We start from the raw sequence: 26,599 nt of genomic DNA on the forward strand, positions 1-26,599 counted from the left end.
TCGTTGTATGTACGACGGTTAAAAGGCACTTTCAATAAACCTTCTATTACACAGTCATTTTCAACACAAACCTCTCCAGAAACTTGTTCTGCCATATTTTTTACAATATCACTTAATTGGGAAATTAAAAACTTAATAATTCACAATTAATATAACTCTTAGACACTCGAACAAACCACAAATTTAAAATACTGCACTGCAAAAACACAATTACATTCATGAGCTACCGTGATAAGCGTACTGTTGCTTCGCGCCTGCAAAGAAACCGATCACGAGAGTGGCAACTCACCCGGCCTTACACTGCACATTGGAAACAGAAGAGAGCGGGGGGATGGGCAGTTGTGCGACCAGACAGCGTGCGCGGTACAGTCACAGGCTACCTCACGTAGCAAGCAGTTTCTCCAGTGATGCCGCCTTGACAACTTGTTTCTTTTCGAGAGCAAAGAGCGCATATAAATCTAAAAATTACTTTAATTTTAATTACTGTGGTAAAACTAATAATACAAAATTATTACATTATGTTATATTATAAACTTTTTCTTTTGTAATTTCCTTGGGCTACCGCCGGTAGCCCCGGTAGTCCGCAGAATACGCCCCTGATATATATTAGTTTATATGATCTAGGGATGGAGGTTCGACGTTATCTTTCCCAATAACTAATTCATGACCCAAGCGAGTCATGAATTAGTTATTGGGTAATGTAACGCCGTGCCTCATATGGATCAATGAAACGAAATGCTAATTTTTCAAAGTCTCATTAGAAGAGGGAGCCGGCAACTGTTGGGCCCCATATATTACATATATGATCTAGGATATTATGTAACATTTTGTTATTTAATATTCTAGTTCTCCTTAACAAATTGCACAAGTTTTGTTTCATCCTAGATCATATATAATACTATGATCTAGGATTTCATACTTCTTTTTTCTAAACTGAGGTCTTGCAGCGTGCAGAAGTTACAGTTACAACGCGTGCAGAAGTTTGTTCTAGAACACATGAAGATTATGGAATTAACAAATAATCTGTATTTTATACTAATAATAAATCTGTAACTGAAATTTTTTCTGGTAATTTTCGCTTTTCCAAAAATAATTGATGTTAACATGTATAATTAATCATCCTGAATCCGAAAATAGTTTTTTTTTGTCTGTCTGTCTGTCTGTCTGTCTGTCTGTCTGGATGTTTGTTATCTTTTCACGCGATAATGGCTGAACCGATTTATATGAAAACTGGAATATAAATTAAGTTCGTTGTAACTTATATTTTAGGCTATATGGATTCAAAATACTTTATTTAATAGGGAGGTTATAAGGGGGCATGAATTAAATAAATTGAAATATCTCCCTTTTTATGGATTTTCATAAAAAATGTTACATAACAAAAGTTTCTTTAAAAATTATTTCAGATAAGGTTTATTCTATGCAAAATTTTGAGGATGATTCCATAACCATTTAATGTAATAGTTGCGTTTGGGTATTACATTATTTAAAAATGGTGTATACCCTTCTATTAATCTCTATTAATCAAATTTAGGAAATTACCCAAAATAAACTGTTTTTTTTTTCATCCTACGAGCAGATGTCAGTAACAACAATCCAGGTAGCTAGGTGACAATAGAAAACAAAAGGGATGTGGTGGGAGCAGAGGGCAAGGGTGGCATTCTGTGTTTTGAAATTTATCCCAATAAATTATGAACTGATGAATGTACATTACCATATTCAGTACCAAAAATAAACGTTGTACGTATTTCAAAACCTTATTTTTAAATATATCTATGAAAATTACTCGCAATTTGAGAGAATATCTAAAAAAAAAAAAAATATATTAAATTATTAATTAGCAGCTTATTTTATTGTAATTTTGTTACTAGGAATTTAGAATAAAAAACAATTGAAATGGTTTTGTGCTACTAAATTACCGAATAAAATTACTAATGTATAGTGAAAAGTATACATTTTCATAAACTGAACTTATAGAATTACTGTATAGTAAGCTATAAAGTATACAGTATTATGATTATTGATATTGTATTTCCTTTTTAGTATTAGCTAGCAAGGTTGAATCTCTCCTAATTGGTTCAAAAAGTGAATGCAAACTATGATTAAAATTTAAAGTAACTTGGCCCTCAGCTTTTGTGGAGGCAAGTGTAGATTTTTTCATATTTCTCTAGATACACACACAATCTCTTTCTTTCGCGTGGAGGAGAATCACTTGTTCTCATCTGAACAAATGTAGCATCTTAACAAATAACTAAACAGAACTGAAATCAATTACCGTCAGATAGGAAGCAAGTGAAAGAATTGCAAATGTTACGTCATACAAAAATTCAGATCAGTTTACACACTCTGAAATTTGATATATATTTTTTCATCATCATCATTATTATTATTATTATTATTATTATTATTATTATAAATCTTAGGGTATGTGTTATCGCAGTTTCAAATGTAGCATTCTTTCAAATAGCCCTTAATAAATCTTCATTTTTGTACATTCTTAAATATGTCTGTAATTGAATAGTTTTCTTATACAATTGCGAGTATCACATTTGAGTTGTACTTTATTGAAAGGTAGTACAGAAATGCATTTTTAAATAGTAGTGACTGCTGTTTCATGGTTCCATGTAGTGTCAATCTCTTTAACTAAATTTTCATTGGTAAGAGAATAAAATAAACTATTTAATCTAAATCTTCCTACCCCATTATCTCCTGGCTTAATTGCCTCATTCATGATGCTTGGTGTTACTTATGAGGTTCAAACCTATCTTCGGACAGTTGAATAACAACACTCTAAATGCGAGCGGAATTTGATTTAAAATAAAATTATCAAAGATAACTTTGTACGTTATTTTTTTTTTCTGCTAAAAGAATTGCACAATGACTGTTTTGGCTGTTTTTGTAAAGACTTGTCGTTTATTATCTTCAACCACTCCTAAAATAACAACAAAATGATTTAATACTCCAAAACTAATAACCCAACTAATGTCGATTTATTTTCCAATTTGCTTCTGTCTATATGCTAGATTGGTGCATAATTATTCTTCTTTTCCAGGTACCTGCTGACAATCCATACGGAGCTCTGAAAATGCTTCAAGAAATTACAAACTACCAATGATCCTACAACAGCAGCAAACTATTCATTACATCACAACAGACATCATATCCTCTACAAGAGGAAGTAAGGAATGGTGCCTTGTTAAGAAGAGGTATAGATTGAACTTCTTCCATTGCTGTTGCTTCGAAACTTGTGAATTCCTTATTCTTTAACAGCAATGGGAAAACGTCGAATCTGTACCTCTTCTTAATCAACCCTCTAGTTCAGGCATGCCAAAACCCTGCACATTGTGCAGTTGTCTCTTTGTGATGTGCAGTTCCTATTTCCCTGCCTGGAGGGAGTGAATCGGCTTGGAGGGGAACGCGACAGGGCTGCAGTGGCAGAACAGCTTTGGTTTCAGTAACACAGATCAGTACGGGTGCTCATTGAACTGTGATTGTGAATGCGTTATGAAAAATAAAGTGAGGAGTCCACAGATATAACGAAGAAGACAAATCACGAATCATGTAACATAATTGTTATAATGTTTTCCTCAGCCAATAATAATTATTTTAAAATGAAAGGCTTTCATCATCTCATGTGGACCTAATAGTGATGTGAGAATTTAAAACAAATTAGTAAATTTCTGAGAATATGATATTCGCTAGCTCTTATTTCTTAATCAGTACTCTCACGGCAAGACAAACGTGACAATAGAGTTGTTTTAATAGTAATAATAATAATAATGATTTATTTTAGCTGGCAGAGTTAAGGCCGTAAGGCCATCTCTTCCACTCAACCAGCAAAAAGTGTATATACATATGCATGAACTTATAAAGAATTCAACAATTAGATTTAGATGAGAGTTACATGTATACAAGAGTTATTTACGAATTAAACAACAAAATACTATGAACTATTAATTAAACACTGAAATAAACTGTGTAGCAGAATTAAACTAAAATACATAGAATGTTAATATATTTCAAATGATATTAGATAATAGAAAGAGATTATTATGAGACAATTTTGAAAATACAGCACAATCAGGATGATGTCTAAAGAAAAAAGTAACAGTGTAGTCAGTTATAGTTTAAATCAGTATGATTGGAGTGAAATGCTAATAAGGTTATCTTTTAAGCTGTTCTTAAAGGTGTTTGTTGTCTTGCAGCCCCTAATACTTTGTGACAAGGAATTCCATTGACGCGAGGTGGATATTGTAAAAGATGAGGAATAACAAGATGTTCTATGAAGAGGTATATTTAGCGTGCCACAGATAAGTGATCTGGTATTTACGTCGTAGTTAGAGTATAGATAAGAGAAACGAGACGAAAGGTAATTTGGTGTTGAGGTGTGCAGAATTCGAAAGAGTAAAGACAAAGAGTGTAAAGTTTGGAGTTTGTTTTGGAGTCTATACAACACAGCCATCAAAGTTTAGACGACTTCCAACTTTTATTTGGTAAGCTGATAAGTGATGAGAATATTGAGTGAGAAATACATGTGAAGCTCTTGAGGTTGTAAGGGAACGAAGAAAGCAACTATTTGTAAGGCGGAAAAATTTTCTGGAAAAATATATAATGGCGAATTTTCCATCTCACGTTACAATATTATGTTAATATATTTAAGTTAATAAATCTTTAAACTTGACATAACAAAATGTCCTCGCTTCACAGCTTGTGAACTACTCTTCTAACTCATTGAGGTAATGCTCCCTACTTGCTGATACTTGCTCTCAACATTTTCCAAATAAACTATGTGTAAATTTAAATTCAAGCTTAATTTATCCAATTTATTAATAATAACGTGAATTTATATTAACATACAGCAAGAAAATGATTCCAGTGTAAAAGCCTCACAATGTCCTATTGCATGTAATTGGGAGTAAAATATTTTCTTTAACATTTGTGCACCAATGGTCCCAATAATGCTTGACGAACAATGAAAGAGTATTACTTTGAAATAATCAGTACCTACCACGACTGTGTTCGTTTTTTGTTGTTTCGAAATTGCTGCAATATTTATATTTTCTTCAAATACTGTATACAAATCATGTAAATAAATGGTTCTTTACAAACGACTGCTTTGTGAATTATAACTGAATAAGTCTATTGTTTCTTATGTTACAATTGTCAAATATAGACACTGACAATAATTGTGTTTTTGTCCTTCTGCTAAGTTGTTTATAATGTCCAAATGTCAATTTAATTGAACACTAGAAGTGCAGAATAGATTCTTGTACATCCCTCTGGCTAAGAACTGGTAAGAGCAACACGTGAATGACGCGATCTGCACAGACCGGCGTTCCGTGCACATACACGTGTCTGATTTCTAGCATGCCTGCTCTAGTTGAAAGAGTATTAAAGCATTGAAATCGTGCTCTTTGTTGAGTGTTCGATTTCACTACAATGTTAATCATCATTACCATCACAACCACCACTATCCTCAGTATTCAAGTAGTACAATTGAGGCTTAGAACAAAAAAGCAGGTAAGTGACAGAAACCTAGTTTTGAGGAAATTACAGTTAAAGTTCTACATGCAATGAAATATTATACACTAGTTTGGTGAAATGATGCCCATATAGCAGCACTGCACAGTGTGATCTCTTACCTGATTTTATCCCAAAGAAACATCATTTTGGGCTATCACAACACGCACTAACCTCATTTTTTTTTAATAATGTCCCTTACCTGCTTTTTGTTCCTAGCCCCTCAATTCAGTCTTATAGTACAGACCTAGCCATCTCTTTTAGAGTCTCTCTCTGATCTTCAACAGCCCCTCAGAATCATCACCGTCTGTCTTCCAATATAGTCATATTGCCCTTTTTTCTTCATTACTTTGCCTCTAGCATAATTTCCATCTTTTTGATCGAACTATGGTTATTTTTCCAATTGGAAACTTATTCCTTGCAATTTCTACGATTCTTCCACTTCCCATATGATATACATGATCATTCCACTCTTTTTTTTTTATTTTGAATCCACTCTCGACAGGTGCATCATTTTACTATGCTGCGTATCTTTATCAGAACTTTGTGGATGCGACATCTGTTGAGAGCTTCATACCTTTAGTATGCTGCACATATTTCAATAGAAGGCGTTTTAAACAACACGCAGAGAACAAGGAGAATACACGGAGAACAATAGGAAAACAAGGGCAATGCAAGGACAACATGGGGTATACAAGGAGAAGAAAGGGAAATACGTGGAAAACAAGGGAAACACAAGAATAATCACGGGAATACAAAGAGTATAGGGGAATACAAGAAGAACAAAGGGAATACAAGAAGAAAAAAAGTACAAGGAGAACAATGGAAGTTGCATTTGTATGTTATGGTCAGTTCTCAAGTTACCCCATACCTAGTCAGGAGAAAAACTTACTGTCCACCCGGGTGGTTATGTCACAGGTCGTCAAAACGGAGGAAATCACGTGACCGTTACTTAACGGGGTCCTTTACTTTAAATTATTTTAAACAGTTCTATAAAATTCCGTAGACTTCAATTCCTTACAGCAAATGCCTATTTTCAGGAGAAAGCCTAACAGCCCAGCCACTAGCCTTTACAGAGGGGCCAGCAAAAGCAGGTGGAGGAAACCAAAGTGACATATTCACTCGGACGGACAGTAGTTCTTTGCCAAAATTGTTAGTGGAACCAGCGTTCTGAGAGAGTCTTTCCATGAATACATGTACTAAACTTAAGATGAGTTGAAGGAATGTAAAAGAACACAGACATATGATGGCGTTGCATCATAACATACGTCACATTTATTAGAAGAGAACCAAGCATGTGGAGTATCAGTACTAACCGTACTACATTTATAAATATGTTTTTGTAACTTAAAAACTATAATAGCGAATCTGAAAAAATATTCTGAAATCCCGTATAATTCTACATATTTCATAGCCAATATATCTGGATCTATTTCCTACTGTTTAGGAGACCTGAGTGCTTTAAGACGCCTATTGTAGTAAATATTTACACATGCATTGTTTAAACCTTTAATAAATATTACTGTATAGCATTTACAATAAAAGAACTTGGATATCTTAAAGCTCTTTATCTTTTGTACATTTTACATATAATTTTACCCTTTTAGTTTATGCTGTTGCTGAGCTATTAAATTATGAAGAACTATTACACAGTTTCACTTCATCATCCTAGTTTTACACACATATTTACACTGTACCTCACAAATCATGACAGGAGATTTAAGGAACTCCAAATGGTTGTGTGAAACGACTATACTCGAATTTTTTAATTAAAGTAATAAAATGAAGCGGTGAGAATGAGATAGCCCAAAGTCACACGTTTAACAATATAAGTTTCTTGTGCATGTTCATTTCTAACACATAGGTCTATGGGGAAGCTACTAATTGAATATTATAAAATTTACTATACAAATGACGTAAGTATATGCTGAAGAAATTATCGTACAGGTACCGCACCTAATAGCATTGATTCCTGCAGATATTAATATACTGTCTTGTGAAGTTTTGTCTTTGTGGGTTAGGACTGTATCATTCTCATCCCTTCCAATATTATATAAATATTAACATTGTAGTGTATTTTGTATAATATAAGCATACAAAAACCATATACCCTATATTTCCATGACTTATGTGGAAAACTTCGAAGCACATTAAGTAGAGAATGGAGCGAGATGTACCATGTGGTAAACCACGAGACACGAAGTTCATCTTACACTTCTGTTTCTATGGTACACATCAACACGTTTTACTAATTTTCTCATCTTTACCTCAAACATAGACATCTTAGGTCAACATATTGTGTTTAAATAATGTTTAAAGCTGCATCTACATAAAAAGTACTTTTCTAGAACATGATGCATGTGACAACCCATGGTTTTTTATCGCGCCTCAGAAAACACACAGAAATTCTGCCCAAATGTAAATTCATAAGCCAAGTTAAAAGGATTTTCAACAAAGCATCACATAGAGTTTCTTTGTGCAGAGAAATCACTGGTCTTCCTCTCTCCCCCTTCAGTCTATTGTTACTCTCTGCAGATCATGCATTCAAGCAGCATTGATTCTTCTAAGCAAAACATTGCAACGCGAATGAGGTAGGTCATAAAAACTATTTTCATATCCTACTCCTGGAATAGCTATAGCAAATTTACTTAGTCCTATTTAGGCCTATACTTAATATTTATTTAGTTATATTTAATCAAAGTTTTGGATGCTTTCCATTGCAGTGATGTGGTTTCCATAAAGTAATTAAAGGAAGTGATAAAAAAAATAAACTTTAGGCTGAGTTGATTTTCATATACATACACTACGAAAACATACAAGGAAACTGGAGGACTGTGTCCAGGATCTTGAGAGAAATTTAGTAGTAAGAATGCCTCTCTGCGATGCCTGGTTACTGGCATACTGATGGCATAAGGGAACAAGTTTGGGGTTAGATTGCCCATTTTTTAGTTTTCTGGGTCTGAGGAGCAAACTGTACTGGAGGTTCTATTTTGACACAGGGGTGCAGGAAATATGCCGGATTCATTGTGCAGGCCGATATTTTTCTATTAAGCCGAGCTGGGGAAAATCCTCTCCAGAGACGATTTTAACTGATTTTCAGAAACAAAAGATTGAGCAAAACAAGGAGCAACGGCATGAAAACAAAAGTTGGAAGAGATATTGAGGCTCGCTTCACTGAGCCATTGTAATGAATACTTGGACCATTTTAGATACACGATAAAATACTAATTTTTGCTCCATTTCTACTTTTGATCAGGAAAACACTTCCCATTACTCAGTGATCTCTAGTATTTCCGTGGCTCACTGAAGGATAGCCGACATGTTGGCCTTCCATTAAAACGGTGGAAAGACTAATCTCTTGAAATGGAAAATGTATGGCATACTTCCAAGAGAAGAAGGTATTCAGACTAGCTTTAGCGACTATGTAAATTAATGAAACTTAAACATAATATAAAATGCATCTAACATTGTTTAAATCATATTTTTATGGTTAAATTTATCCCAGCGACGGCACCATCTAAGATACGTGCAAAACAAGGACCAAGGCCTGAAAATTAGGACTATTGAGGTGGCTAATTAATAAATTGATTACATAGACATCAGCTTAACACGAAGTTCAGAAAGCCTGCGCTGGGCGTAGCACCAACCAACATCTTGTTTCACTGAAAGTTTATATGACCGGAGATCAAGCTGACTTGCTTTTGACTCCTCCTTTAATTTATAACACTTTGAAATTGTTCAGTCTAGTTCTTTAGTCCTTGATGTTAAACCATGATGAATTTGTAAAAGATATGGCTGGTATAACTTGGGTTTTATTATTTATGTTTGATGATTAAACTTCTGTAGCAGGGGATTTGGATGATTTTTCAATGTTTGTATAAATTTGAATTTTAAATTTTCCGAAAACTCTTCAATTGATGCTATGTCCAAAACTTCATGTAAAAATTTATTGGATGTTGTGTAATCAGCTCCAGCAATTGTGCGCAGAACTGTTCTTTGTACACCACGCAGTCTTCTCAGTAGAGACCCATTGACAGATGACCAAGCTGGATATGCATATAGGAGGCTAGCTCTGATTATTGTTATATAGAAAGTTTTCTTAGTCCACAAACTCAGCGATGGCGACTTGAATAAAGGATACAAACGTTGAAACATAGCATATCCTTTGGCAGCAATTTTATTCATGTGAGGCTTAAAAGAAAGTCTATGGTCCAAAAGTATTCCCAAATAAGTTGTTTCTTTTTGATTTGGAATTACTACATCAAAAAGTTTCAGTTCAAATGGTTCTTGCGATCTTCTTTTAGTGAAAATTACTACAGAACTCTTAGAGGCATTGATTTTTATTTTCCAATTTATGAGCCAATTTTCTATCTTGTTTAAGTAATCCTGTAAATTATTATATGCAATGTGAATATCCATGTCTGAAGTGAATATAACTGTGTCATCAGCATACTGGGCGAAGCGACAGTTTTTGTGGCGAGGGAAATCTGCTGTATAGATATTAAAAAGTGTAGGTGATAAAACTGCACCTTGAGGAACACCTGCATTTATTGTTTTTTCGGAAGAGAATGTGTTATTGATTTTCACTTTGAAGGTTCTTTCTGTTAGGAAGCTCTTTATGAAATGCACATAGGTATCAGGTAGGTCAGACGTTATCAATTTTATAAGCAAACCTTGAGGCCATACAGTATCGAATGCTTTTTCAACATCTAGGAAGACACAAACTGTGTGTTGACCACTAACTATAGTGGAATTTATGTGATTACATAAACGATAGAGTTGATGTGTTGTACTGTGGTGTTCTCTGAATCCGAACTGTTCATTAGGTATGTAACATTTTTGTTGTGAAATAAATTTTAAGATGATTCTTTCCAGGATTTTACTCATAGTATTTAATAAAGTAATTGGTCTTAAATTTTCCGGATATAATGGACTCTTTCCTGGTTTTGGGAGTGCAATAATAACTCCTTTCTTCCATTCATAGGGAAAATAATTTAATCGAAGACAAGAGTTGAAAATCTTTGTGAGATGTGTTACAGCTGGTAAAGGAAGATTTTGTAATAACTGATTATGAACATGATCAGGACCAGGTGATTTCGTAGGGTTTAGATCTTTTATTATGTTTCTTACTTCTGAAGGACAAATAATTTCTGGTGAACTTTCTGGACGTTTACTGAAATAGTTTTGAAGTATGAATTCTACATCACGAGTGAAATTATCATTACATTTTGCAAGACTGTTTGTTTGAAACCGTGATTGTAAATCTCTGGCAATAATATCTGCTTTGCCTTGATCGCTATACACAACTGTTCCATCACAGTTCTTCAGCGCATGGTTTTCAGGTCTGGTTCTTTTCCCTGTCAAGGCACGACTAATTTTCCACAATTTTGAAGGTTCTGATTCACAAAGAAGAAGTTTTTCATCAAAATTATCCTGTCTGAGTTCTGTAAGTAAGTTCTTGACTTCTTTTTGAATTTTGTTCAGTGCAGTTTTATCTGCACGAATCTTGTATTTCTGCCATCTTCTTCTGAGTACCCTTTTACGACTTAGAAGTGATTCAAGTTCTATATTTTTATATTGCACTTGTTTATATGACTTGTAATGAGTAACTCTTGGCGTAGCACATGATAGACCGTGCACATGCTGCCATCTGTCATGTATTCCCTAATCTACTTGCAAGTGAATAGCGACCGTATTTTGTTTCTGAAAAGGATGCGTATGGTGATCATCATTTATTCATTATGAGAATAATATACGTACAATCACTAAAGCTAATCTGAATACCTCTTCCAACTTATAATTTTCAGTCCGTTGCTCCTTGTATCGCTCCACTTGCGCTACCAAGCGGATGCACTTTGTACTAATGAGAACAATAAGAATCATCTCCGCCAAAACGATTGTATGTATATTTCTTCGAACAAAACGGTGCTCATCGTAAATGGAGAGCATGTAGATAATTATTGTGCAACTAGAAATACATCTAATTACAATAAATATATCTCATAGCAAGTTTTGAAATTATTAATAAATAGCTGAATTTGTAATAGGCCAAATTAAGAGAAATCTACACGAATGGGAAGAAATAAGACAATTTTAGGCATTATAATCGACCTTCTCAAACCACATCGCACCCCCATTAAAAATACTGTCTGATGTCGAAAATCACATATTACTTTCGTAAATTAGTTTCAACACTATATTACTAGTTGGAGGTATGAAATTCTAAAAATAAAATAATAAATAAATTATCAGAGGTTTTGGTACCTATTTAATGTGATCAGGGATAATAGTTAATCTATATGCGCTCCATTTACGATGAACACCATTCTGTTCGAAGAAATTTTCCGCCTTCGGCTTATTGTTTTCGAAGAAGCTCATTAAATACAAAATGCATCCGCTTGGTATCGCTAGGTGTATCGATACAAGGAGCAACGGACTGAAAAATAAAAGTTGGAAGAGGTATTGGAATATATTAGATTTTAACTTAACACGAAGTTCAGAAAGTCTGCGATGGGAGCAGCACATGATAGAGCGTGCTTATGCTGCCATCTATCCGGTATTCTGTAACCTACTTGCAAGTTAATAGCGACCGTATTTTGTTTATGAATAGGATGCGTATGGTGATCATCATTTGTTCATTATGAGAATAATATACGTACAATCACTAAAGCTAGTCTGACGAAAAATAAGAGTTGCAAGAGGTATTGGAATAATGTTAGATTTTTAACTTAACAGGAAGTTCAGAAAGTCTGCGATGGGTGCAGCACATGATAGAGCGTGCATATGCTGCCATCTGTCATGTATTCCCTAATCTACTTGCAAGTAAATAGCGACGGTATTTTGTTTACGAAAAGAATGCGTATGGTGATCATCATTTGTTTATTATGAGAATAATTTACGTACGTACAATTACTAAAGCTAGTCTGAATACCTCCTCCAACTTATAATTGTCAGTCCGTTGCTCCTTGTATCGCTCCATCTAGCGCTACCAAGCGGATGCACTTTGTACTAATGAGAATCATCGCTGCGAAAACGATTGTACGCATATTTTCTCGAACAAAATGGTGCTCACCGTAAATGGAGAGCATGTACATTAATTATTGTGCAACTCGAAATATATCTAACTACGATAAATGGATCTCATAACAATGTTTGGAATTATTAATAAATAGCTGTATTTGTAATAGACCAAATAAAGAGAAATCTACAGGAACGGGAGTACGAATGGGAAGAAATGACACAATTGGAGGCATAATAATTATAATTGACCTTCTAAATGCACATCTTACCCCCATTAAAATACTGTCGTATGTTTCGGAAGATTCTCATTAGTATAAAATGCATCCGCTTGGTAGCGCTAGATGTATGGATACAAGGAGCAACGGACTGACAATTATAAGTTGGAGGAGGTATTGGAATTATGTATGATTTTAGCTAAACACAAAGTTCAGAAAGTCTGCGATGGGTGCAGCACATGATAGAGCGTGCATATGCTGCCATCTGTCCTGTATTCTGTAATCTACTTGCAAATGAATACCGACCGTATTTTGTTTATGAAAAGGATGCGTACGGTGATCATCATTTATTCATTATGAGAATAATATACGTACAATGACTTAAAGCTAGTCCGAATACCTCTTCCAACCTAACCGAAGATATACGCCGGAAATTAACAGGGCGCTACATCGAGATAATTTTCTCCCAACTAAATGTGAGGTAAGTATTTAGGGACAATCTGCAGTTTGCTATTGCCACTTTCAACGGACTCCAAACGAATATTCACACGTTTATCACTGGGATTGTGGTGCTGGAAATCCATTTTGGTCAATGTTACTTATGTCCCGCCCACTATAGAGACATAGGCCAATTTTACACATATTTAGTATAACTTGTTGCTTCTTTGACAGGTTAGGTTTGGTTAGTTTAGGTTTTTGTTATAGCCGACCTTGCATATACGATTATAGCGCAACATTGCCAGTAATAAAAGTGAAATATTCGTTCAATGGGCGTTGGATACTCTACATTGACCCGTGATATATTGTATAACTTGAGAAACAAAAACTAATGAGTATTAATTTGTTTCCCAGGTATGCGAGTTACATTTTGAAACCAGAATATTGAAAAGAAGCATCGGTGTATGATTCGAAGACTGGGAGATTATGAACAACAATTATAACGTCCCTGTCTTAAGAAAGGTAAGTTGCAATTTGTACAAGAGACACTAATTAAGCTAGATAAGCTATAATAGCTTAATTTGTTAGTACAGTATTGTGACTTGCTTACATTCTCAAAGATTCAAAATTATTGTTTTGTTTCAGATTTGAGGTTATGACCTCAATACTAATGATACACATTATTTACTGTTGTTAATATTGCTTACATTCTATAAACCATCATTAAATAAGATTAGCATAAATTCTATAGACCATTTCCCCCCCTCCCCCACCCAAAAAAAGTTGCAGTTATGCCGTTTTTGCACACAATTGAACCGGTGTGAATATGTTGCAGAACTTGAGAACTTATCCAGGGAGGCCAGACTTGGAAGCAGAAGGTGTTCACAAGAAAGCCAGAAAGAATTTAGAATAAAGAAGAGGATAGGAAGACAGATTATGAAGATGCTGATAATCCGGAGTCTGGAAGGAAATGGTTGTAAGTTACTATAAATCTTTGAGCTCATTCCCTCAATTTTTATTATAGCTTTATATACCTATACTCTGAAATTAATTTTTCTTCTTATTCTTCTTTTTTGGCTCTACTTCCCAGGGTGGAAGTTAGCCTCTGCTGTGTGCCCCCATTTTTTTCTCTTCCATTCCTTGGCTTTCAATTCTGTTTTATCACATCAAGATGTGGCTCTAGACTACATGCATGTTGTCCTTGACCAACATTAGTTTTTTTGTCTCCTAGAGTGAAATTCCCTTCTCCACATTTTCTCCAGTACCCAGGGATTCTTCATTCACGTCATATATCCTATCAATCTTAATTTGTGAATGTAATGTGGTCTTACATTGTAGTATTCAATACTTTGCTATACATTTTCTCTGTCCCTTTCAATGATTTCATGTATGCTACGAATTGGTGTAGTTTGTATTCAACCTCCACCGAAAATTTTAGCAGCACTGATTCGAAAAGGACTCCTAATATTGTTTGAGAGCAAGGCATTAGAATTGCATATTGACGTAAGATGGAAATTATAGCCATGTGAATATGTTGCAGATCTTGGGAAATTATCCAGGCAGGACCAGACTTGGAAGCAGGTCATGTTTACAAGAAAGCTACAGAGAATTTAGAATAAACAAGAGGATAAGAAGACATTATGGAGATGCTGATAATCTGGAGTCTGTGGAGGAAATGGTTGTAGCATATGACATGTGAGTATAGTCGGCACAACATATGGTGAGGTACTAAAAATCCAAGATGGCTGTACTTCATTGTCACCAACTTTGAACGGAAAGCACTAATATTAATTCTTTTCAATAAATTGAACAAATTTTCAGCGGAGAGCATTTAAAAATTGTCGATGACCAGAATAAAACAAACTCTGAGGAAAAAGAAAACAATTTATGCCACGAAAGATGGTATTATGTGCCTTAAATCAGTTTTGAGCAGTAATATAAATGGTCATGTCTTAAAAAAACTTATTCTTCTTAAAACTACATTACATTCATTGCTATTATTTTGCATTTCTTTTGCTGCACATATTCCTCTTTGATACATGTAGATACGTATATATAAATATAATTAAATAGTAAAATGGGAATTTTGAAATTTTAATTTTTAACTAACCAGGTAATGGAAATTTAAAAATCATACTTACTTTTCACGACGTATCTCTATACAAAAAGAATTACTTTAATTTTGTATAATAAGGATTCGTTTCAACCAAATGAAAGGACAACTGAAGTATTTTTATTTTTTTCACGGTTAATGGAGAAGGGTGATGTAATTATATATTTATTTATTACGTTGTTGTATAACATTATGGAATGCTGACAAGGTGATATATTAAATCAGAATTACACAATTTCAATATCCCAACTTTTGCCTCAGGACTAAGGGAATATTTCGACAAAGAACAGGTTGCAAATAATTTTATTTTTTTATGATACAAATTTAACATAAATCACAGTTAGGCAACAACAGAAATACACAATGAACAATCAACTGTATTGTTTTCTGGGTAACAGCACACTTATTTTATTTTTCTGAAAAACACAACGTGATATAAAAAGAAAATAACTATGGTTTTGGAGAGACATATTATATTTGCTCTAGCATTTGCATCAGCCAATAATTCTGAAATTAGTCATTATATTACCAAATTTCCAGACGTCCTCTTCCTTAATCAACCTCTTGATAATGTTCGTTGGTATCATAGGATCCTTTGAGACTAAAAGAAAGACAGAATTTAGTTTAACACAGAAATTAACAATGTTTAAAGGGGATCTGTGCATGTTTTACATAAGAAAGTAATTATACACAGCCCCATTTAACAGTAACTGAATTACTTTTTAGTGGAATTATAGTGGACATTATGGTAACAACACTGGACTGGACAATTAATCATGTAAATATCAGTAGAAAAAGGAGGGGGGGAATTAAAATTAGAATCAAAAATATATTACGTTGTACACAGACTGAAAATTAATACTGCATAAATAACATTGTACCAGAATGTAAAAGTATGACGTCAGGCTTTGAAACAGAAATGTTGAAAATAAGCCAAACTTTCAGTGCAATCTATCTCAAGGATCTGGCAAGTTTTGAAGCAAAATACCACCCTCACAGAATTCTTTGCTTTTGAAGGTACAGAATTCTTTGCTATATCATATTTTGTGAAAAAAATAGTGGTATTGATACAAGACATCTCATTATCAGACACTTTCACTTTCCTCTGAATTAATGGTGGCCTCTGATGTGTCTGTCCAGCTGCAAGTCGTTGTGCAAAATGGATGGCGGAGAGGTTGGTGTATCGGAAGAAACCAACAAAATAAGCCTCACTGGCTTGTTGAAACACCACAATAGCTAATCTCTGCAAGTGAAACTCTGTCGTTAAGTCCTAGGCAACAGAAAAAACATAACTTGAAATTATCAGTGATGAGATCGTCTAGCATCCTTGTATTTGAATGTACAGCAATCTATCTGTCGAAAGTTGTCGGGTTGACGTTCGGCTCTTTCCATTAGAGGGTGAATTGTTGATATAACAGTCAGCTGTGTTTTTATATAGCCAATCTGTGCGTCTTAACTTCTTTAGAGGTTAGGAATTGAAAGAGATTGTGAAAAACCGATTAATTTGCTGGAGAAATATCCATTTCTTTATGATAAAAAACCGCAAATACTACTGAAATAAAAACGTATGTAAAAATATCGGGAGGTAAATAAGTAACACGCTATGAAATGTTACAGATTAGAAACAATCAAATGATGCGCGACGCGTATGTGTGAGCGGGACATGAGAAATATATATTGTTGAGTATCGAGTTAATATAAAGAAGTTAATTACAGTTTTGTAATCTGTCCCAGACAATAGCAGTGGTTGATACTACATTAAAGCAATTAGCCATGGGTGTGTCGATTGATATGCTTTCGGTAATGAATTAAAGTTCGTAACTTTCGATAGTTGACAGCGATGAGAAGAATGGCACCAAAAGTTTAGTGTCATTGAATCCACCTTCACTGTGAATCGCAGTATAAAGATTCGAAAAGGAAAAATGTTCATTGTCAGCTGTCTTATGTAACCATGGTTCCGTTAAGTAAGATTATGGAAGTCTTGTGAGGTATTAATTGACTACATTCGCTAAGTACATGTTTATGTAGCCACAGTAACAAACGTACTAGGACGATGTAATAAAACTATGTAAAAATTACGCAGAACATTTTGAGAGAAGGGATCTGGGGAACCATGAAGTCGAAGATAGAGTTTTAATGTGTTTACTGCTATGGCTTACTGTTTTGCATATTTGTAAACATTTATTTGCGTTATTGTTGACGTGCTTACATTTATTTACATTTTAAGTTATTGGCATATTTTTTAGAAATATGAATCAACGTTACTGTACTATTTTGTACTGACAACCAGTGTTCGAAATGGCAGCCACCAAGATTTATTATTTACATGTAGGCAATCCATTATGTTTTGTTTACTTATGGTTGTGTCTATTGTATTTACAGAGTTGGTAGAGTACGTTGTTAATTCTGATTAGTGAAGGTTATGGAAGTGATTTGAAATGCAAATAAATATAAGCAGTAGTTATAAATGAATGAAAGTAATTCAAAATTAGTGCAAATAATAAATGTGGGTAATATGGGAAAGAATACGCAATAGTGAATTATATGTTTAAGTTCTATCTAGCTAATCTGAATTCGCATCATAACATTAATATCACAGATTAGATGTATATCGATTTAACGAGGGATTAGTAAATAGATACAAGTTGAGATATCGCTGTAAAGTGCATATCGCTATGGAATAACAGCAGCCAGCGAGTACAAAAGTTGAGGTGTCCCCTAGAAAATTACATTTGTGAAGTAATTCCATTTCTAAAGATGTTTAGGCCTGTTACACATTATACCGAGGGATGTGTAATGTGAAATGTGTGCCGAGAAATGCGCGAGCGAGGCGAGACAGCAATGTCCACACAACGCTGGGAAATGTGTAATCGAACCAAAGAGTACAGAATAGAAAATAGTTGCCAGTGTCGCGCGGTAGCCATCTTAATTTAACCTATCATTATATTTTCATGGTGTAGTTGTGTTGTTTCAAATTTTTTTAGTAATATTTTGATAAATTTAAATATGTTGTTCCGGTGTGCTATATGGCAGAGGAAATAAGGAGTCCAAGAACTTACCTGGAATAACCTGTCATAGGTATGTATAAGAGACTAATGACATTATATACGTAAATATCCGGAGTTGTCTGTAGTTTATTAATATTTAAATTTAACTTGTATTACAACTTTCCAAAGGATCCTGAGGTTAAAGCTGTTCAGACACCTCGTGTTGTCATTGCAGCACAATTTGTTCCAGTCACTTCAGGGAGGAGGATATAGGTCGCACGACCTTATCATATGAGTATCAGAAAGGGGGCTGTGCTGTATATATTTGCACCCTGAAGTGGCTGTCATTTCGAACATTGGTTGTCAGTACAAAAGTTAGAAGAGCATTACACCGATAGTTAACCATAATAATATTGGTATATCTATTTGCTACTGTGTATAAAGTAGGCTCGTTATGTTATATGAATTATTATTTTCAGGAAAGAAGAAAAGTAAACGGAAGTTTGCTGAAATCTTTCTCTGCATCTCTCTACTGTGACAGTTGTAGAAGAAGTTGGGACCTCCATTATATCATTGGAAGCTGATACTGAAAATGAAATTCGGGTTGTGTCGAAGAAGAATAAGGAAGTTAAGGACAGAATAGTTTTGTGTACAAAAAGAGAGAATAAGACATTGCAACAGTATAAATGGCGAGTGGTGAAATCAGTGGGTGATTTGAAAGATGTGTTGGAAAGTGTGAAACAGAAAACTTTGTTTGAATACGAGTTTTGTGATATGTTACGTTCCGTTTCAAAGACTTTTGTATCTCTTCTCAAGTGACATGTGAAAGGTTAATGGTAAGAAGCAAAAGAAACAGTGTGATGAAAACGTACCGGTAACAATTAATTTTCTTTCCCCTAACACATATAACTTTGTTGAAGAATTTGATACAGCTCTTCCTAATCCTCGGACTCTATACAAATGGTACAGTATCGTAAATACAGTTCATTGTACAAATAAAAATGAGATATCATATTCTCAGAATAATATTAATAAAATGTTAATATACAAATAATTGTGTTTTTTGTATGTTAATTATGTTCTAGCCTATAGTTTGAACCTTATAAATCATCCAATTTCTTAATAAAAATATAGCAGCGGATCAAACAAAGAACCAACAGTTTAATAACACTAAAAAGGTAAGTAGTTTACATAATTTCGTGATGCAAAACATGAATTAATGAAATATAACTTTTGTTTATTTTCTTTGAGAAGTTCAATTTTGATTGTTACTCCATTACCATGAAAAGAAAAAGATTTATATTGCATAAAACTGCAATAAATGTATTTGACAGACTCTTTGATGCGAAAGTGGCTCTGGAACTATGTGTTTTTCAATTTTTTTTCACGGCCCTCAGTAACTATGACAATGTGTTCATAATCCAGGAGGTGATGGAGCTTCTTTCATGACACCCAAAATATTTGGCAAAATTATCAATATGACGCAGTAGTTCCAGCACGAACAGTAATATCTAATACAAAATCATATTTTTTCATTGTAAGTATTATATGATAATGAAGTCATAATTTCATTCATAGCCAATCTTATGTTGATTGGCATTGCAAATCAGAAACCTAACCTAATCAATGTCTGATTAAATCGGTTGACATCTGCTTCCAGATTTCTTCTTTTATTTGAATACCTCTCCGGAATAAGGACATAACCAACAAAACTGTGAATTCATGTTTCAGTAGAAAGGAAAATTATTTCAGGAGTCTATATTTCATTAATGCTATATTTAGTCACAATCATTTCACTAAACAGGAATAACAGTTTATTCAGCCATTGAGTTCAATAATTTATTGTTATAAAATAAATGCTTTAAAATTTCTTTTCCTACCTACATCACATATTTTCATAATTTCTTGTTACATTCCTTTTTCCGGCGAGGTCTTCAATTTACTGTTATTATAGTTATCATCTCGTGTGTCATACTTATTTGTATGACACCGAAAATTTTCAATGGCCAACCTGACATACTCGAACAATTTTGCTATCTTTTTCTGAATTTAAAACAACTGAAAAATATTTTCCCGATATCTGTGTGTAATTGTAATCGTTGACAGAGGTCGAATGTGTCTTGAAAAATTCACTGGGCTAGCGATCAGAGCTAGAAATGTGTTTACCTCACACGAGGTGAGCAAGAGACTCGCTGTAGTGTGTGACGTTCCATTTAAAACAATGCTTTCAATTTCACGCATTTCTCGGCGCACATTTCACATTACACATTTCTTGGTATAGTGTGTAACCTGCCTTACTCACACACAGTTGGATAAATAACAAAAACAACATTGATGGGATATCCTCATGTGCTTTATATATACAGGGTAAAGTGTAAGTAATGTCATTAGTTTTAGGGAGTTATTCTTTGAGATATTTCAAACAAAAAGCTTACTACAATTCACCTCGTTTTTTTATTCTTTTTCGAGATAAAAATTGTTTTATATGAAACATTTCATGGCGTGCTTTGGGAAAGCCATTGATTTCATTCCCAATATGCTCAATCAATTTAAGAGAACAGTGTATTATGATAATAAGTGATCGAAAGAGTTTGGTTTCGTCATTAAAATTGCAGAAATTTGGTCCGAACAAATGTAACTTTTCGTTCTGAAAAGGAATTTTGAAATGATAGCCTACATTTGTTCGGATCAAATTTTTGCATATTTAAAGGAGAAAACTAAAATTCTTTCAATAATTTACTGTCATAATACACTGCTCTCTTAAATTGACTGACGATATTGGGAATTAGATCAATGACTTTCCAAAACATGCTATGAAATGTTTCACATAATACAATTTTTATCTCGAAAAGGAAGCTCCTCTGAAATTAATAACATTACTTACAGTTCACTCTGCATGGTATACCAATTGATTGTAGTCAAAAACAGCCCTTTTCTTGTCCTCTTAATAGTACATTCTGTTTTAATACATTGTTGTTGTTATTATTATTATTATTATTATTATTATTATTATTATTATTATTATTATTATTATTATTATTATTATTGCTGCTGCTGCTGCTGTTGTACAGTCAACCCAACAAAAAATGGTCGGATCACCGATGAATTATGGCAGCTAATTCAGAATGCTTACTATGCCCTGGCAGAAAGATCAAATTTAATTTCAAATAGGGCTGTAGTATGGTTCATGTCCCAGGGATTGTGGGAAGTTGCACAATTGCATGATAGATGAACTTCCAACTAAAAATGTGTTTTCTGTACATTGTTTTGAACGGTTTTTATTTAATTTACAGAGGTGTGAAAATTATTAGAATAATCTTAATTTTAAAGGTTTTTTAATAGTTCCTTCACAAATATTCATTGAATTGATGAATATTGGTATATAATATTACTATACTGATGTAGGATATATTTACTACTAACAATGCCGGAAAGCATTGTTGTACATTGGTATTTTTCTTATTTTACAATTGTTATGGGAATTCAGAAATTATTATATTATGTTGACGGAATTGGAAACATAAAAAATTAATTAAGAAATGCTTTAAACAAATTGTTCTTTGCGTTTATATTGTTGTGAAGGTTCAAATGAACATATACATCTGTTTTGTGGATATAATTTTTTATGTTTCCAATTCCGCCAACATAATATAATAATTTCTGAATTCCCATAACAATTGTAAAATAAGAAAAATACCACTGTACAACAATGCTTTCCGGCATTGTTATAGTAAATATATCCTACATCAGTATAGTAATATATACCAATATTCATCAATTCAATTAATATTTGTGAAGGAACTATTAAAAACCTTTAAAATTAAGATTATTCTAATAATTTTTACACCTCTGTTGAAGATAATGTTTTTTTTTTTTGTGCCACGATTAGTATATATATATATATAGAGAGAGAGAGAGAGAGAGAGAGAGACAGAGAGAGACACACACACACACAGGGTGAACCATAATATCATTAATTCTGGTGGATGATTCTTTTAGTAAGGGGCAACAAAAAAAGCCGAATACATTTTGCTGTATTTTGAATAGTTTTCCAGAAAAATGTGCATTTTAAAATACGTGAGTTACGAGATCGTGCAATGCTGTATAATCAGCAGGGAGTGCATGTAAGGCTGTGTTGATCTGAACAACCCCTTCACCTGGCTTGTAGTGAACAGGGAAGTTAAAGGTCATTGTTATGTACATTGTTTTTAAACTGGAAAAATACAGATGATATACCATTTAATTTCTGTGTTTAATCTGTGATAGAGAACAGAGAATGAACACTGCTATTTTCACGTTAAATAAAATCTTGGAAATTTTAAAATAAACTCTACAACCTAATTTTAATTAAATGTTCAGAAAACGCAAACAATAAGATACACTTATTTCAGAACAACTTGAAAAAATCAAGACATATTTCTACTCCTGCATTTCAATTGAATATTCTAGAGAAAGTTAACAATAATGATGCATATGTCACGTTATAAAAACAAAATTTTAAAACATTTAAAACTGCAAAGGGGGAACAAATACGATAGCCTTATTCTACATTAAAGGAACTAAATTAAAAATATTATTTTTAAACTGTTCGATTTAATTTTAATTAAATATTCTGTGAAAACGAACTAATTTAATAATAATATTTTTAAACTCTTCGATTTCATTTTAATTATGTATTCGGTCAACACAAACAATAAGAAAAGCTTATTTTACATTATAAAAATCTAATTAGTGATTTAAAAAATCTGCGTTTGTCATACTAAAAGAATTTTCTTCAGCCAATTAGAAATAGTTAGCTCCCACTTCAATTTTTAAAGTAGTAACTCGTAAACTTACATACAAGAAATCAAATTGCCCTTCAAAGCACGTATTGTGTATTCTTTCAATCATTTATCTTCATAATACGCTGCTCTCTTAAATTGACTGAGCATATCGCGAATTAATTCCATAGTTTTCCCAAAATACACTATGAAATGTTTCATATAAAAAAAAATTTTTCTCCAAAAGGAAGTAAAAATGAGCAAAATTGTATTAAATTTTTTGTTTGAAACATCTCATATTTCTTTCTTTCCTATGTCAGTGCCTACAAGGCACATTACCTAACTTACCTTTAAAAAATCCAACGTGTTTTAGTTCATGCCTTTTCATCATTATGATATGAACCATACTAATCCACAATAAAAGTTTAAAGATATAAATTTAAAAAAGAAATCGTGCTTACGGTAGCTTAGTGTTAGTTCACTATATAATTATGTAAATTAAATCCTATTAAGATGTAGGAAATATTACAGACAATAATGTTACAAGGGCGGGGCTCTGAGTCGCTTCGTTCCCCTTGTGTAAAATAATTCTGTTTTGGAAGGTCAAAATGACCATTTTTTTTTATTTTGCCGGCCTCTTCCACCCAAGCGAACAAGGATAGAGAGTTGTCCTTTATACTGAAGATAGAGTTCGACGAGCTGTATTCAACGCACTCATCGGCTTTGTTCTCACTACACTCACTGCGGAGTTATGGCGGCAAGAATGTCGGCGGAATAGAGATTTAAACCCTTCCCCTTTTTTTTCTCGAAAATCAGTTTGTGTTCGCGATTGCCATCTTGATGCTATCGTGTAAGAAGTAGGTCAAGGGGGAATACAGAGCCGCATCCCGTTCCTCGGTATGGCCATTATTATTTGCGGAATTAGAGACTGAAATATTTTAGGTACCCAAAAATTGATGCTAGAAAAAAGTGCGACGGATTTGCAGGATTTTAGCGGTGATTACTAGGGAACATGCGGGGATGCTACAGTTAAAAAGACGGGCCTCTGAGCCGCTTCGTTCTCTTTGTGTAAAAAAAATTCTGTTTTGGAAGGTCAAAATGACCATTTTTTTTTATTTTGCTGATCTCTCCCACCCAAACGAACAGGGATAGAGAGTTGTCCTTTATACTGAAGATAGAGTTCGACGAGCTGTATTCAACGCACTCATCGGCTTTGTTCTCACTACACGCATTGCGGAGTTATGGCGGCAAGAATGTCGGCAGAATACAGGGCCGCGTTCCCCTTTTTTTTCTCGAAAATCAGTTTGTGTTTCCGATTGCCATTTTGATGCTATCGTGTAAGAAGTAGGTCAAGGGGGAATACAGGGCCGCATCCCGTTCCTCGGTATGGCCATTATTATTTGCGGAATTAGAGACTGAAATATTTTAGGTACCCAAAAATTGATGCTAGAAAAAAGTGCGACGGATTTGTCGGATTTTAGCGGTGATTACTAGGGAACATGCGGAGATGCTACAGTTAAAAAGGCGGGCCTCTGAGCCGCTTCGTTCTCTTTGTGTAAAAAAAATTCTGTTTTGGAAGGTCAAAATGACCATTTTTTTATATTTGCTGGCCTCTCCCACCCAAACGAACAGGGATAGAGAGTTGTCCTTTATACTGAAGATAGTGTTCGACGAGCTGTATTCAACGCACTCATCGACTTTGTTCTCACTACACGCACTGCGGAGTTATGGCGGCAAGAATGTCGGCGGAATACAGGGCCGCGTTCCCCTTTTTTTTTCTCTAAAATCAGTTTGTGTTTGCGATTGCCATTTTGATGCTATCGTGGAAGAAGTAGGTCAAGGGGGAATACAGGGCCGCATCCCGTTCCTCGGTATGGCCATTATTATTTGCGGAATTAGAGACTGAAATATTTTAGATACCCAAAAATTGATGCTAGAAAAAAGTGCGACGGATTTGCCGGATTTTAGCGGTGATTACTAGGGAACATGCGGGGATGCTACAGTTGAAAAGGCGGGCCTCTGAGCCGCTTCGTTCTCCTTGTGTAAATAAAAATCCTGTTTTGGAAGGTCAAAATGACCATTTTTTTTTAATTTTGCCGGCCTCTCCAGTCCAAACGAACGGGGATAGAGAGTTGTACTTTATACTGAAGATAGAGTTCGACGAGCTGTATTCAACGCACTCATCGGCTTTGTTGTCACTACACGCACTGCGGAGTTATGGCGGCAAGAATGTCGCGATTGCCATTTTGATGCTATCATGTAAGAAGTAAGTCAAGGGAGAGTACAGGCCCGCATCCCGTTGGTAAGTGGCTGGAGAACTAGGAATATAAGAGAGAACGTAATGACTAAGTATCAAAGAGGTGTGCATTTTTTCAAATCGAAAGTTGTAAATTACAATACATGGCACAAGTTCAAGTCAATGCGATCTATGCATATTAGAAGCATACGTTCATTAAAGGTAATGTCAGTTTACAATCTATTCATTTACAGAACCTTGATATTCCTTAGATCCAAAATAGATCTTTATCAGACTAGATCAGACATACATTCCTTCACCACTAGAAATTAAGATAAATTAGATTACACAAGGTGCAGATTGACCGTGAACTCAAATACTTGCTTTTTAATGGGATAAATATATTTAATAAGCTACCATTGGAGGCGAGAAAGATACCAATAAATAGGTTTAAGTCCTACATACATAGATGGTTGCTGAACAGACCTTTCTATTCAGTGAATGAATTCATGGAGTGTGATGTAAATATTGTATTTTAGAAATGTAACCCTTTCCTTATATTTTAATTTTTCTCTTTGTATTTTAATTACAGTATTCCTTTTGTCCTTATATAAATGTGTTAACCTACATCATACTCTGTTCATTTCTCAGTGTTTGTTTATTTGACTATATATATTTATTTGCTTATTATTATTTGTTTATTTGTCTGTATTTATTTGTGCTAAGTTTATTTGTTTGTGCATGTGTGAGTGTATATGTGCGTGTGTATATTATCGAACCTGACGATGTCATATCCAGACCTTGTACACTGGTTTCTGACAAATAAATATTATTATTTTTATTATTATTATGTAGAAGAATGTAAACAAAATTGGTTTATGTAATAAAAATATTGTAAGCATAATGCTTTGTAAGTTATTTGTAGCCACATCATTCTCACACCATTATATTCATTTCCACAGAGGCCACTAATAGCATCAAAAGTTCAAGGATTTCGGCTATAGATGTCACTAATAGGTAAGAAGTTTACAGTTCTGATCTATAGATGTCACTAAGAACAAAGAAGATAGCAAGAAGGTTTACAGATTACAATAAGAGTAAAAAAGATACAAAGAAAGTTTGCGGATCATAAATATAGATGTCGCTAAGAGTAAAAAAGATAGCAAGAAAGCTTCCAGATCACAAACATAGATGGCGCCAGGAACAATAAAAACAAAAGAAAACGCCAAAGAACTTAAGGAGGTTCCAAAGATCTTAGCAAGGTAATTTTTTGACCCTCAAACACGACAAAAAATTTTTCGACGCATTCC

At 34.0% G+C, this 26,599-nt stretch overlaps 2 long non-coding RNA genes across 2 annotated transcripts in view; both read left to right on the forward strand.

The window, feature by feature from the left end:
- The window catches only part of LOC138701112 (uncharacterized), a 23,349-nt gene extending 18,163 nt beyond the window's left edge, over nucleotides 1-5,186 (forward strand). The window contains exon 2 of the long non-coding RNA XR_011332452.1: nucleotides 3,053-5,186. This is a non-coding gene — a long non-coding RNA (uncharacterized lncRNA). The remainder of the gene's footprint in view (nucleotides 1-3,052) is intronic.
- A 7,872-nt stretch (nucleotides 5,187-13,058) lies between these two features.
- LOC138701113 (uncharacterized) lies at nucleotides 13,059-22,130 on the forward strand. The gene is made up of 5 exons (XR_011332453.1): nucleotides 13,059-13,236; nucleotides 13,608-13,715; nucleotides 14,029-14,169; nucleotides 14,734-14,888; nucleotides 18,773-22,130. It is a non-coding gene; the product is annotated as an uncharacterized lncRNA (long non-coding RNA).
- The last annotated feature ends 4,469 nt before the right edge of the window (nucleotides 22,131-26,599 follow it).

Source organism: Periplaneta americana, chromosome 6 (assembly GCF_040183065.1).
Source record: "Periplaneta americana isolate PAMFEO1 chromosome 6, P.americana_PAMFEO1_priV1, whole genome shotgun sequence".
In the NCBI taxonomy this organism is placed as follows: Eukaryota; Metazoa; Arthropoda; class Insecta; order Blattodea; family Blattidae; genus Periplaneta; species Periplaneta americana.